The sequence below is a fragment of the Narcine bancroftii genome, chromosome 6, assembly GCF_036971445.1.
Source record: "Narcine bancroftii isolate sNarBan1 chromosome 6, sNarBan1.hap1, whole genome shotgun sequence".
Lineage (NCBI taxonomy): Eukaryota > Metazoa > Chordata > Chondrichthyes > Torpediniformes > Narcinidae > Narcine > Narcine bancroftii.
Window position 1 is genome coordinate 128358437 of NC_091474.1, and position 15769 is coordinate 128374205.

Consider the following 15769-nt stretch of genomic DNA (forward strand, 5'->3'; position numbering starts at 1 on the left):
CTTCCTCTACCGAAAATGGGAGGTTTTGGGTTTTAATGAAGTGAAACAGTCTAGCAACCCCCGGGTGGCCAAGCTCATTGTGCAAGCTCTGCAACTGGGACATGTGGTTAAGGATGGCACAAGGGCCTCTGGACTGCGCGTCCGGGGGCTCGTTGAGTCTCCTGGGGCGGTATAGAACGTCGTGGTTAAATGTACACAATTGTATCCACCAGCGCAGGATTTTGTCATTGTTAGTTGTCCCCATTCTGGTTATCGAACATAAAAGCCACAGACCGTTGGTCCGTAATGAGAGTGAAGTGTTTGCACGCCAGATAATGTCGCCAGTGCAATGGCTAGGGACTCCTTCTCTACTTCTGACCCCTGTAGGGTTCGCGAGAAAAAGGCCACCGGTCATCCATCTTGGTTTAGGGTGGCTGCCAGAGCCACATTGGATGCATCCATTCCTACTTGAAACGGGATTGACTTATCTATGGACTGCATGGTAGCTTTAGCGATATGGTCCCTAATGTCCCTGAATGCTCTCTGGTTGCTGCTGGGCACAGTGGGAAAACTGAAGCTTTTATAAGTGGGTGGGCCCTGTCGGCATAGTTGGGGACCCATTGGGCGTAGTAAGCGAACAGCCCCAAACACTTTTTTAGTGCTTTCAGCGTGTGTGGCACTGGGAGGTCTAGGAGAGGACGCATACGGGCTGGGTTTGGGGTGATTTCCCAATTCTGCACTATGTAGCCCAGGATTGGCAACTTCCTGGCGCTAAAGACACATGTGTCCCTGTTGTATGTTAGGTTCCTTTCCTCGACTGCCTGGAAGAGGCGTTTTAAATTCGTGTCATGATCCTCCTGAGTGTGGCCACAGATTGTCACGTTGTCTAAGTAGGGTAACACCGCTTTCAGTTGGAACTCATCTATTATTCGGTCCATTTCTCTCTGAAACAGGGACACTCCATTGGTGACACTGAAGGGAAGTCAAAGAAATTGATACAGCCTGCCGTCTACCTCAAGTGCCGTGTAAATGCGATCGCTGTTTCTAATGGGCAGTTGGTGGTATGCTGCCTTCAGGTCTATGGTGGAGAACACGTTATACTGCGCAATGTTGATGACCATGTCTGCTATGCGTGGCATGGGGTAGGCATCTAGTTGTATAAATTTGTTGATTGCCTGGCTGTAATCCACTACCATGTGCAGTCTTTATCCTGACTTTACTACAACCACCTGGGCTCTCCAGGGGCTGGTACTCTGCTTTATGATGCCCTCCTGTAGTAGCCTGCGGACCTCTGTCCTAATGAAGGCTCTGTTCCTTGAGCTGTACCTCCTGCTCTTTGTGGCTATTGGTGTGCATTCTGGGGTCAGGTGTGTGAACAGCGGAGGGGGTTCTATGTTCAGGACAGACAGGCTGCAGTGTTGTTTCTTCGTAAGGTCTAGTGGGGGGTGAAGCCCGTTGTGCACTATTGTAATGCTTTCTAACTGGCACTGAAAGTTTAACCCCAATAGTACTGGGGCACAGAGGTGAGGGAGCACTAGTAATTTGAACCCTTCGTATTTTGTGCCCTGGATTTCTAGAGTAACCCTGAAAAACTGTTTTACCTCAGCCGCAAGGCTGCTAACTGGATCTGGTGCTCACTCGGGCATGTGGGGAGGACAAGGCAGTTGACTAACCCTGGTGAATAAAACTTTCAGTGCTTTCACTATCTATTAAGCAATTTACCCTCACATCATTAATTTTGATGCACTACAGTGGCGTCAGATAAATTGTGTGGATTTGCCTGATTCATGCATAGGGAAGCAAGTTTGGTGTGTCCTGTTTCCTTTCACCTGATAGTACTTGGCATCATATTCATCTCCTGAAGACTGTGTCCTCTGCTCTATAGCATTTGTCCAAGATGGCCAACTGCACGTGGCATTCTTCCTCTGTTTGTCTGTGGAGAAAGAGCTTTCCTGCCTCTCATTAGCATGAGAATGGGCCTTGGCTGTGGCCTTGGGGCAGGGCAGAGGGCTCTTGGGGTGCTTTCTTTGTCCACAGAAAAAGCACTTTGGACCCTCAAGGTGCTGCTGCTGCTATGAATTCCTGTGAGGCAACATACTTTTCTTTTTGTGGGGCTAGAGAGTCCAGCAGTGTGACGTTTGTCCATGCCCCAGGGTCCTGTGAGTACTCCTCCATTTCTTTCCTGGTGCTTTCTAAAGCTTCTGCAATAGTCTCTGCCTCATCTAGCCCCACCATTCCTTTCTCCAGCAATCGATGTCTCGTCTCAGTGGACCGTAGGCCCGCAACAATTCTGTCCCTAATAAAGTCCTCCGCATACTCCTGAGCTGATACTGCTTTAAAGTTGCAGCCTCTCACCAGGTCTTTCAGCGAGAGTATAAAGTCTCTGGCAGACTCCCCTACTTGTTGTGACTGGGTCATGAGCCTGTACCGGGAGTGGAGTTCACTATGCCCCTTACTGTAATGCCTCTGTAAAATGCTCATTGCCTCTTGGTACGACCTGGCATCCTGTATAAGGGAGTAAGGGTGGTCTCCCAGCTTCACTAACAGCACCCTCCACGTAATTCAGAAAGCATCTCTGCCAGCGGTCAAAGAGCGTGCCGGCTCCGGGATTTCTGGGGTCGAGCTCCAGCCTGTCTGGTCGCAGCACTTGGCTAAGCTGCAGTCTCTGGTCCCTTAGGTGTAGCAAGGGTGGACCCTGGGATACTGGGAGCCTCTGTTGGGGGTGATGGTAGCGGTGTCTGCTTTCCTTGGCTCTGGAGTGGTTGGGAATTCTGCACATACATGGCAATCAGGAGCATGACTTGTGGAAATCCTTCCACCCGCACTTGTAGTGGCACCTTTCTGATCGGACCGGGGTTTAGGTTTGGCAGCGCCTGTACCTGCAAACCCACAGGCAGGCAGGGCTCTTGGCCGTTTCTTACCTGCCCTATTGTACTTCTGTGGTCTTCCCCGCATTCCACCACGATTCCAGTACAGCGGTTCCTCGCCATCTCTGTCCTCGGAAGCACATGCGTGCTAGTCGTCCCCAGGTTCCATTCCTTAGGAAGAATCTCCAGGTGGTCGGAAATGCACGTTGGAGGAGAAGCAGTTTCCATCCTAGTAGCTATCATATTAGTTTATTAAATTGTACTGACAATAACCACAACAGCAGTGCGAGTACAAACCTGGAAGGTTAGACTGTAGCTCTGGATTGCTTTATATACAAGGTCACCGGGATGACCCCTGGTGACCAAGTGGTGTAATTACATATCACCACAACTACCTTCCATCGTTACGTATGGGTTTACTTGCCCAGATGGTGTGCAAAACAAATAGCATTTTCCCTGATATGATAATTATCTCTCTGTTATGTTCATTCCTTAAAGAACAATCTTGCATGGTTTTTAACGATAAAACAACTTTATGATTCAAGCTGCTTCCTAACGTACGCTCACCATCGTGATGAAGGTTCCCATGCCAACATTGCCTACTGGGAAATGTAGTTCTTTATTATACATGCATATTAACACATCTTTCCCCTTTTATATAAAAAAACAAACACAATACTATGTCTACCTAACAAGGGGTATCTACATTCCATGGCCGGTCTCTTTCCACTCAGCAGCTTTCAATCAGTCTCTGAGGTGGTTTAACAGTCCTTTTTGGTCTGCTAAGTGTTTCCACTGGTGTATTGTATACATTTGCTACGTAAGTATTTGGGTCTTTCTGCGAACTTTGAACAACATGTTCCTTTTCTACATGGCTGGCCCCTTTTGCGTACTGACAGGTGATGGGTCACGACCATGGGTTGGATCTTATGGTCTTAGATCGACACGGTTCCTTCTCATAGGTGACCCTCTCTCTGACTGGATCTGATAAGAATGTGGATCTATTTCCTCTTGCATGGACCATGTGCCAGAATTGTGATCTCGGATTCACACTTGAATTCTAGGCTTAAGGACTGGTCGGTTTTTCGCAGTCTTATCATGATACTGTTTCTGTTTTACCTTCTCTTCCACTTTAGCCTGTTTGACCTTGTGTGCTCCTTTAGATGTCAACAGATTTTCATGCATTGGAGGGATGGTTCATATGTGTTGACCCATAAGAATTTGGGTAGGAGAAAGGCGATTCTGTAGTGGCACACTTCTGTGAATCATTAGACTTCAGTGAACTCCTCTTGTTCATCATGGGTCTCTTCACCATTTTGACAGAACTCTCTGCTAGGCCTCTAGACTTTGGGTGATGTTTTGGCTTGAAGTTATATGTTGAAACTCCCAAGTATTGACAAATTTCACTGCTCGAAAATTGTATGCCATTGTTTGATACTACTTCACAAGAAACTCCATGCCTCGCTAACACATTTTTCATAAAAGTGTTAACTGCTTTGCTGAATGTTGACTGCAGTGTTGCTACCTCTGGGTAATTGGAAAAATAGTCTGTTACTACGATATGACTCTTCCATTGCAGTCAAACAAATCTACTCCAACTTTGAAGTATGGCCTGTCTGGGGCATGGTATGATGTAAGCAGTTCTGCTTGCTGCTTTGGTCCATAGGTAAGACATATTTTGCATGAAGCAGTAGTTTGGCTTATGCCTTGGTTAATTCTTGGCCAGTACATCACCTCTCAAGCTCTACATTTGCATTCTTCCTCACCAAGATGTGCTTCAGGTATTTTCTGGAGCATTTCCTTGTATATTAACAGTGGTCCCTTTGAAGACTATATCTTTCACAATTGACAGTTCATAGCTACTTGCCCAATAATCCTGAATGCCAATTAGACAATCGTTCTTCACTGCTGGCCATCCTTTCTATATCGTTGAGCTCTTTCATCTGCCTCTGTTGCTTTTCTGATCTGCTCTGTTCTATGCCAGGATACTGAAAAAGAGGTGATAATCATGTCAACATAAGCCTGTATCACCGCATTAACTTCTTGGTTGCTCTTTTTTTTCTTGTCAACTGCTCAAGACAGTGTATCAGCTGCAAACATGTATTTTCCCAGCGTGTAGATAATTTTCACATCGTATTTCTGCAGAGAATGAAAATGATGGATTAACATCATGGATAGAAAGAGGGGAGGCACAACTACAATTTGGAGAGTCAGAGACTTTGATGGATGGAGAGAGACATGATCGCCAAAGGCGAACAGCAAGGCACCAGAACAAATGAATAAACATGAATTGTACTCTCATGAGACAGTCATTCAGTGGTTTGGACATAATTGAGATCAGTGGTTTATGGTCTCTCTCCACTTCAGGAGCTTGTCCATAAATGTATTGAGGGAACATTTCACATCCATAATTGCTCGCAGGAAGCTCTTTCTCTATCTGTGCATAGTTGGCTTTTGCACTTGTTAAAGCCCTTGATGCAATGGCCTCCAAGGCCATTTCGGGATGGATCAGCTGAGATCCTGGTGCGCCTATTCAGATCATAGAATTTTAGTACAGGCTCTTCTGTTCAGACATTTCTGAGTGCCTGGAAGCACTGTTCTTGCTCATGCAACCAGATCCTCTCATTTTTCTGTTCAAGGAACTATCTATGTGGTTCTGACACAGTTGACAGACGAAGGATGAACTTAACACTCAAGATTCAATATTCTGTTATAGTAATAAAACAATGTCATATTACATGAAATTTCTTTTTTGCCTGCTACAAGGCTGACAGATTCACCACTGGTAGGAATTGCCTAACCCCCTCTTAACAGTTTTTACAGTCAGACACAGTCAGAGAGAGAGGCAAAAGGAGTCACCAAATGTCCGTAGATTTACCTCCAGTGCTTCCACAGCCCCCACAGCCATACAGAGTTCAGTCCAAACCTTTGGCGACTCAAGTTCCAGATCCAAACCTCCGACACGGTTAGGAATCCTCAATGTCCTCGGCACCTCCTTGCATCCTAGTTCCAATACCTGGTACCCCTTTAGCCAGTTCAAGCCAGTCACCAGCAGTCTGCAGCCCGGTACGGTGTGAGTCTCCCGACAGTAGTCTCCAGCAGCCCACAGCTTCCGTGGGTTCCTCGACTTGTTTCAGTAGCCTGCCACATGCACTGGTCCCTCAGCTATGGAGCCCCCTCCCTGGTCCACCACCGTGGTCACCATCTCCTCAGGCCATCTCCTCTGCTTCTCCCTCTCAGGCAGTGCATGATCTTCCCATCCTCTGTGCTCTGCTCCAGTCCTCTGTTTCCCCAGAGTCTGCAGCCCCTCATGGCTGCTGCTGATTAGAGGTGCCACCATCTTGGGTGCAGACCTGCGGTCACGGGATTACGAATAAAACCACCGTCAGCTCCCTCAACAGGCCGTTCAAAGTCCATTTGGAGCCGACAGCAGTTGACTGGGCAGCTGGACCCCACAGGGGCCCTGCATCTCTGCTTCCTTGCTCCCTGTGGGTCCAGATCAGCATCAGCGCTGCCGTTATAGCAATGCCATCTCAACTTAGTCAGGTAAGTCACCATCCCCAAGAAACATCTCACCTCCTCTTTGTTTTGGGGCCTCACAAAATTCTCAATGGCTGATGTTTTTCTTGGATTGGGCTTCACTCCCTGTTCAGATATGACATCTCCTACGAAGGTCAGACGCTAAACCCAGATCTCTCTTTATTTAATTTCAAATTGACATTCCTTGTCATATCAAGCACTTGCCTTAGTCATGTATCATGTTCATTCTTGGTGCACCCCAATACAATGATGACATCCATCCTGGTCTCAATTCCAGGTATACTTTCAAAGATCATGTGGATGGTTTTATAGTAGACTTCTGGAGATCCCATATGGTAGCCAAAGAAAGTGGTATCTTCCTTGTGGAGTATTGAAAGTGCATAGTCTCGAACTTCCCTCATTAAGCTTCATTTGCCAAAACCCGATGATGTGTCAAGCTTGATAAATCACTTGGCACCTGCAAACCAGGACATGATTTCCTCCCTGTATTGGGAAGGGTTGTGGTTGTCAAGGTTTGGTCGCACCTTACTCATTAGTTTACACCTGGACTGGACTCTCCAGCCTGCTTGTACTTGGCCTTGGGCTGATGTAATTGGATTAATCCTCCTGGCACCGAGCCAATTATCTCTGGTAACAACCTAGGCTGGACCCTCCAGCACTATAAAGGTGCCATGTGTTCTTTGTTCTCCCTCTTTGCCAGCTTGGGACCTCCCTGCTTCACTCCAGACCTAGAAACATGGAAGGGCACTGGAGAAACTGTTGACAAGATGTGCACTGTTAAAAGGGTTGGGAGTGTTTAACTAGTGTCCCTTGTAGCATAGAGCCATGTCTGCACTGAGTCAAGGGGTAGTGGGGCATCGTAGTGACTTTTGCTTGAACACTGTATGTACCTGTGTGTGTGAGCGCTCGCACACACATGTATTTTGTTCCCACACTATTTTCCCCATGTTCATTATTAATTGTATGTGTGCTGCTTTACTTTCCCATGGCTGCTGTAAACTGTGTGTGTTGTATTTATTACCATTTCCCAAACTTGCATTCTGTAAATAAAATCCTTCACTACCAAAACTGAGTGTCCAGAGTTCTCGCCTTTGAGACGTACCAAACCGGTTTCCTCACTCACAAGAGTCCAATGTCTCCAATTTAAAATGCTCTCTCTTGATGGCTTTATTCCGATCTCTTGGGTCCAGACATTTATGAAATGCTCCATTTTTCTTTTGCACAATGGCCAGTGAACTGATCCAATCTGTAGGTTCTTCAATTTTCTGTATGACTTTCATCTGTTCCATGTGTGCTAGTTCTTGTTTAAGTTTGTCTCAAAGTGGAAATGGAACTTCCCCACATGCAAGGACAACAGGAGCTACTGTCTCATCTACGTGGATCTTGTGTACACCAGGTAGACGGATATCCAAGTCCCTCAAAGACATTTGCATACTCTTCCATGAGTGTTGTGTGCTCATCTTAGATCTGTGAAGCCACTATGAAAACTCTTTTCACCATGTTGAGCTCTTCCTATGCACTCAGACCTAATAATGACTACTCTCTTTTCTGCAATCAGTAGCTATGATTTTAGATGCCACCCTTGTGTTTGAAGATCACCATACAGCCTGTTGTTCGGGTTCGTGTGGGTCCCACAGGTTAAGAATCAGACCAAAGTGGAGGTTCAAAGTACACGTTTATTTCAGGGATGGAAATGGAACAACAGGGTCGATATGTTAGCCAAACCTCTATACACACAGAGACATACATACACACACACACACAATGAACTGGTACATACAACGATCAGGGAAAAATCACTATGATGCCCCACCACCCTTTGACTCAGTGCAGGCACAGCTCTATGCTACAAGGGACACTAATTAAATGCTCCCAACTCTTTTAACAGTGCACGTCTTATCAACAGTTTCTCCAGCACCCTTCCACATTTCTAGGCCTGGAGTGAAGCAGGGTGGTCCCAAGCTGGCAAAGAGGGAGAACAAAGAGCACATGGCACCATTCCCGTGCTGGAGGGACAAGCCCACATCATTTACTGGGGGTCAATAGCTCAGTGGAAGGAGGATTAATCTAATTACAACAGCCAATGGCCCAAGGCCAAGTACAGGCAGGCTGGAGAATGCAGTCCAGGTAATTTACATGTAGCCAACAGCAAGGTGTGCACTAATGGGTGGAGCGGAACCAAACCTTGATTGGCACCTGGTGTGTCCTCCGACTAGGTAGGGAGCAGTGCTGTCACGTGACAGCTGCAACCCTTCCCAATACAATCCACCCCCCGGAGGTCACACCACTCGCCAATCATGAGACAATCAATAACAATGTATGTTGCAAAACAATTTAAAAAAACAATACTGATCAAGTGGGTCAATATATACACTGGTGCTGTCAGAATGCTGGACAAGGCACATTGTCAAATTCAATGACAACACCTCACCAGCACCCCCCCCCCCCCCACCACCCCCACTCCTGACCAAACAGGGTCATTGTGTTACTAATGGGGCAGGGTGCTGTGGGAACTGCTCCCCAGTGTCAGAGGGGAGGATAGAAAAAAGAATTTTTTTTGGTCACCAACTCCTTTGCCTGGGTTCTCTGGCTTAGCTGGCAAATGTGAGCACCCTTACCACCAATGTCTGCAAGCAGGCAGTGCAAGGTCATCCATCAGGTGCTAGAGCCCTCTCTTGGCTTGCACGCTCCACGCCTTGGCCTCAATGTTTGGGTGCTCCCCAAGCACAGAGCCCAGATGCTTGTCACCATGCTACCCCATGGTGAGGCAGGGGGCAGGTCAGCAGGTATACATCCAGGGTGTACCTGGGGAACCTGCTTTTCTGGGCTGACGTTTGACACCAGGATGTCATTCCCGATCATGTTCTCTCCCAACAGGTGCCCCAAGTGCCTGTGTTGGATCCCTGTAATGATAGCCAGGAGGAGTTAGGACAGAAAGTTAGCTAATTTAATGTTTTTAAATAAAAGCTGCCACAGCCCCCACCCCATGAGGTGTTTTTCTGTTAATGGGAATTTCTGGGGTGATGCTGTCATTGTGAAATACACTATATACAATGTTTCCTAACATAGTCAACTCACAAACTGTAACTTTACATCCACACTGCAATTATGTATCTATAAATTGTATGTTCAGTTTCTTTGAGTGTGCTGAGACATTATGCAAAGTAAAAACCACAGCTAAGCATGCCATTTTAAAAAAGTTAAAGGCTTGATAAGATAGAATGTCCAGTGAAAGTTTCCAGAGTAACAGCTGTTCTCTCACTGAGACTTTTTTTGCATAATACGTGACAAATTGTCTTGTTGGTCAGTAGTCAGTTCAGTGTCACTGTACAGGTGCTGCAAAATCATTAACAACCCTGAGAAAAGTGTTGACTGATGTCCTGGTATCAAATGGGTTGATTTTGTCCAGAAGACTAGGAGGACTCTGCACCCTTGGATCTTCTGCCTGAGATTCCATTCAGCACCTGCCTTACTGGCCGAGATCTGTAATTTAAAAGGAACAGCTGCTTGGCAGGCGGCAAGTGGCAGTGCTCGTTCAACAGCTTGCTTTGTTGTGTCAAAAGCAACCTGTTGTCCTGGTCCCCATAGAAATGTGGCTTTCTTATGGGAAACCCTATAGGGTGGTTCAAGAGCATGGTAAGGTGGGATATGTTCTGCTGCCAATAACTTAGAGGAGGCCCACGAGGCTCTGGGAGTCTGTTTTATATGAGGGGATGAAAAATTCAAAGTTTCATTCTTGGCAGTCTCAGAAATATCTCTTTGGCCTGAGCACCATTGTATCCCCAAAAACAGGACATTCTGGCTGGGGCACTGCACCTTTTCAATGTTAATGAGCCAGCCTTGTAACCTTGAAGGAGATTAGCATGTGAAGGGCCTCTGAAACAATGTTATAATGGACAATTGACACCTCTGAGAAAGGTTGAATAGGTTGTACACTGCAGAAGATTAAACTGTGGATTATGACTTGTCTCTTGTACTGCAAATTGCTCTTATGAGATTAAACTGTGGAATGTGTGTCTTGTCTCCTGTGTCAACTGCAAATTGCTCTTGTGAGTTAAAATGGAGAGGAAAAGAAAGCATTCTTGTTGCAGGGTCTGTACTGTGGGCTACACACAATCTTGGAAGGGGGGGGCACCTGTCCCATCGGCAATTGTAGCCCTTGCATCCCTGAAGATAAACTTGCCCCTGTTGGTATAAAAGGATTGTTTCTGTAAAACATTGATTTCTGGAATGTATACAGGGAAAGGCACTATTAAGATTGTTACAGGAATATGTGGCCTCAGGTCCCCTGGACAGGAGTGCGCAGTGGAACAAATGTGCCGGGAGCCCTGGCCTTCATCCTATAGGAGGGGGATTGGGTTCTGCCACCCCATGGGTGAGGATTCCTCCTGGCAGATAGAACAATTCTTGTCTCAGCAGGACTCTGAGCTCAGCCTTGAGGGCAGGAGAGACTGTTTCAAGTGGGGGAGGAGCAGAGTCAGTCGGCACTTTCAGGTGGTCAATTGCCTCTTGTCAAGCCACATATTTTGGCAAAATGCGGCTGTGGGCAGGCCACGTGAATGCGCAGGAGGTGTCTGCCAGGCGAGCTTGCGCCTCCTTCTCCCCCGCCGGTGCTCCAGCATATCTGATTGTTAAAATAATCTTTATCTATAAGCTGCTTATCTCTTTTACCTTCTATTTTCTCATCTAGTTCTTTGCCTTTCTCCTTTTCTTCACTCCGTGCCCTTTCTCTGGTGTGCCGGTCGCATCTCCTGTCGGCATCCTCTCTCAATTCTGCTGGCTGGGCTCCTCGCGCGTGCGCAGTTGCGACTCTTTCCCCGGCCTCTGCGAGTCGTCCTGGAGGAGGGAGCTGTTGCGCTGGGACCCGCCCAGCTTCGGAGGCCGGACGATCCTCTTCACGGGGACTCCCTGTTCCCGTGTGCAGGTAAGGCTTTCCTCTTTCCTTTCCGGTGTTTTTCTTTCTTCATCTTTGTCTGTCCCTCTGAACTTTGCTTTTTTGGAGTCAGCTTCTAGTCTTTCTTGAATTACTTTTTTTTAAGCTTCATTTTTTTTCTTCCTCTTTTCCCTTTTTTTTCGAGGAGGGCTGGTTCTCCCTGACCGGTCACTCCAGCATCACGTGACTTCCTTCCCCATGCAGCCCCCTTTTCTTGGAACGTTCGCTCCAGTGTAGCCTGTCACTTTTAATTTCACTGGATAAATCTTGCTCTTTACGGTTCACCTGGGCTCCGGTCGGTGTCGAGCTTAAGTGGAATCACTGTCTCAGTCACAGACACTGGAACGATCCATTCCATTTTGCCAGCAGTATTCTATAGTGAATCCACTAATAATTCCTCTACTTCTTCGTCCACTACTTTGCACCACTTTGTGAAATGATTCTTCTTCCCACATTTATTGCAGGAGCTTCCATCGGCAGGACATATCTTTGGAATATGTCTACCTCCGCACCTGCTGCATTTGCTGTTTGAACCTACCTCTTTGCTTTGCTGTCGCTTTGGTAAATCCCTGGTACTCTGCTGCTCTATTTTCACTGTATGCACTGTTGTGTCTATCCTGTGCAGCTCCTTAGGTTGTGCTCGTGTGATCTCTGCTGCCCTATACACAGCCTTTCCCAGTGTCCAACGTTTTTCACACAACACTCTTTCTCTAAGCCACACATGTCAAACTCTGGCCCGCCCTGCAGCGAGAGCTGATGCTGTTTTTTGGTCATGTCACCCCCACCATCCTCCCCCTTCATTGCACATCCTTCCCCATTGTAACACGAGAAATTGTAACACGAGAAGTCTGTCGATGTCATCAGCCGGCAAGCCAGTTGGAAGGATCCCCGCACAACCAGTCACTTCTCCCACCTGTCGAGCGGTGCGGCAGATGGGTGAGCGCCTGTGATTTCCTGTCGGTGCGACGGACATGGCAGGCTGCGCACGGCCCCCGGGCAGCGCGAGCCCCGCGCGACTGGCACCGGACGGCCCTTCCACAGCGCGTGCGCACTTCTCCCGGTCGCCACAGTCTTCAGCGCTTGCACCCGCGCGGACCCCAGGGACGGCTGGTTCGGCCCTGCATGTGAAGAGAGAGATGGTGGCTGTCCGCAAAGGCTGATCGGCAGCGCGCTGGGCCTGAGTGGGTGGGTAAGCAGGGGTGGGCAGAGGGTGTAGGTGAGGAGTAATGGGCAGGGGAAGTTATGGTGGTGCGAGGGGCAGTTAGAGGGAGGGATGAGTAGAAGGAGGGGTGGATAGGGAAGAGGTAAAAGGGGAGGGGCAGGGCGAGTAGGGGAAGGGTGATTAGAGGGTGAGAGACGGGTAGAGGGAGGAACAGGTTGAGGGGAGAGGCAGTAGAGGGGCATGTATAGGATGGGGTGGGTAGAGGCAGAGCGAGTGGAGTGAGGGGTGAGTAGAGGTTGGGTAAAAGACTGGTCAGGTAGAGGGATGGTGGGTCGAGGGTGAATAGAGGCCTAGAGCCTGAGGAGTGAGCAGGAAATGCTGAGTCCTGATGCAGGCCAAAATGGACACAGCCTGTGAATGCTGACTACATCTCCACAGGGACCAAATAGGTTTCCCTCAGGTCAAGCAAAGGGTGGACTTGAGCTACCTACTCCTGACCTGTAACATTATCCTCCTAAAGTTATATCCTAAAGTTTAACATTAGATATGTTGAAAGAAGAGAAAACATGCAGATGTTGTTGAAAATTTTCAATAAATATTTAGTTCGGCCCTCGACTTAGTCCAAGTTTTTAATTTTGGCCCTCCGTGAATTTGAGTTTGACACCCCTGCTCTAAGCCCATTATCTGGAATTCTGCAAACTTATTTTGTCTCTAATAATGAGTTTTTTCAAATCTCCAAATTCACAGACTTACTTGGTATGTGAAGCTCGGCTTAGTATTAGCCAAAGCTTATAACCTTGTTTCTGGTCACAGGAAAGAACTCTCTCAAATGTGAAGTTTTCACTTTGAGCAAAATATTCCATAAATTTTGTCATCAGAGTGTCTAACGTGAAAGCTGTCTGTCTTATCAATATGAAAACTGTTATAGATGTCCAAGGCATCTTCACCCAGCACGTGTAGAAATGTAGATGCTTTCCATTTTTAATCAGTCTCTCCCGCTCCATCAGCCTCAAAATAAATGTTGAATCACTGTTTGAATTATTAATTATTGGTTAGATTGCTGGTAAACTGTATCAGTGTGGGAGGACTTGACTTATCCATGATGGGAACTATTGTCTTCTTACTCTATACACACACACTTCTGACACCAAGTTATATTCATTCCTTGAAGAACAACAACCTGGAGATACAACTAAAAGAAGAGAATTGGCGGATAAAAAAATAAAATATGAAACATTACAAACATATAAGGTAGAGAAGAATATAATGAAGACAAAACAGAAATATTATGAACTAGGTGAAAAAACGCACAAAATCCTAGCATGGCAGCTTAAGACAGAACAAGCTAAGAAAATGGTATTGGCATCAAGGAAAAAAGACAAACAAATTACATATAATCCAAAAGAAATTAAGGAAAACTTTAGAGAATTCTATGAACAATTATACCGAACTGAAAACGAAGGGAAAGAAGGGAAAATAGATGAATTTTTGACTAAAATTGAACTACCAAAACTACAAATAGAGGAACAAAATAAATTAACAGAACCATTTGGAACAGTAGAAATACAAGAGATAATAAAAAAATTACCAAATAATAAGACACCAGGAGAGGATGGATTTCCAATAGAATTCTACAAAACATTTAAAGACTTATTAATACTGCCCCTCCTGGATGTAATCAACCAGATTGATGAAACACAAAACTTACCAGATTCATGTAAAACAGCAATACTTACAGTAATACTAAAACAAGGGAAAGATCCACTCTCACCAGCGTCATATAGACCAATATCTTTGCTAAACACAGATTATAAGATAATAGCTAAACTATTAGCAAACAGATTAGCAGAACAGGTACCGAAAATGGTAAATTTAGACCAAACTGGATTTATCAAAAAAAGACGCACAACAGACAATATTTGTAAATTTATTAACTTAATTCATGCAGTAGAAGGAAATAAAGCACCTGCAGTAGCAGTTGCTTTAGACGCAGAGAAGGCCTTCGACAGAGTAGAATGGAATTATTTGTTCAAAGTATTGCAAAAATTCAGTTTACCAGAGAAGTATATTAATTGGATTAAAGCATTATATAAGGGACCGTTAGCGAAAGTGACAGAAAATGGACATGTATCAAAGCAATTTAACTTAAGCAGGACAACGCGGCAGGGATGCCCACTATCACCTTTATTGTTTGCGCTAGCTATAGAACCACTAGCAGAATTGATAAGAATAGATAAGAATATAAAAGGAATAAAAATAAAAGACAGGGAATATAAAATCAGTCTATTTGTGGATGATGTTATAGTGTACTTAACAGAACCAGAACTATCAATAAAAGAACTATACAAGAAATTGAAGGAATATGGAGAAGTGTCGGGTTACAAGATAAACGTAAATAAAAGTGAAGCAATGCCTATGAATAATGCGGATTTCTCAAAATTTAAGAAGGAATCTCCATTCAGATGGCAAATGCAGGCAATAAGATACCTAGGTGTACAAATAAAAAAAAATCTAGGCCAATTATATAAACTCAATTATAATCCACTAATGAAAAAATTACAGGAAGATTTAGAGCATTGGAAAGATCTACCACTAACACTGATAGGAAGGATAAACTGTATTAAAATGAACATTTTCCCAAGGATACTATACCTATTTCAGGCATTGCCAATACACTTGACAGAGAAATTCTTCAAGGAGTTAAAGAAAATAATAAGGAAATTTTTATGGAGAGGGGGGAAACCGAGGATAGCACTAGATAAATTAACAGAATGGTATAAACAAGGAGGCTTACAATTGCCAAACTTTAAAAATTATTATAGAGCCACACAATTAAGATACCTATCAGATATTTATCAAACAAGGGAAAAACCAGACTGGACGAGATTAGAATTAGATAAAATAGGGGAAAAGATACCTGAACACATATTATATAAATGGGACGAAAAATTGGTACAACATAGAACTTCTCCAGTATTACATCATCTCCTCAATATTTGGAAGAAGATTCATGTAGAAAGAAATAAAACAAATTATCAATTACCAAAACTAATATTGACGCAAAATAAGCTACTCCCTTTTACAATAGATAACCTTTCCTTTAGAGAATGGGAAAAAAAAGGGATTAAAAGAATAGAAAATTGTTTTTCAGGAAGTAGATTCTTATCCTTTGAACAAATGAGAGATAAGTACAATATAACTGGAGATACAGCGCTGGCATATTACCAACTGAGATCCTACTTGAAGGATAAGTTAGGAAGCAATTTGAGTTTGCCAGAGGGAAGTAAC

At 45.2% G+C, this 15769-nt stretch overlaps 1 protein-coding gene and 1 long non-coding RNA gene across 2 annotated transcripts in view; one reads left to right on the forward strand and one right to left on the reverse strand.

The window, feature by feature from the left end:
- Positions 1–8044: 8044 nt before the first annotated feature.
- On the reverse strand, positions 8045–11586 carry LOC138736476 (uncharacterized). Its single transcript, XR_011340302.1, has 2 exons — positions 11058–11586; positions 8045–9869 (listed from the first exon to the last, which is right to left on the reverse strand). It is a non-coding gene; the product is annotated as an uncharacterized lncRNA (long non-coding RNA).
- The window catches only part of znf451 (zinc finger protein 451), a 99515-nt gene continuing 95039 nt past the window's right edge, over positions 11294–15769 (forward strand). Inside the window, exon 1 of the mRNA XM_069886070.1 lies at positions 11294–11310. The gene's annotated coding sequence lies outside the window, so the exon portion shown is untranslated. The remainder of the gene's footprint in view (positions 11311–15769) is intronic.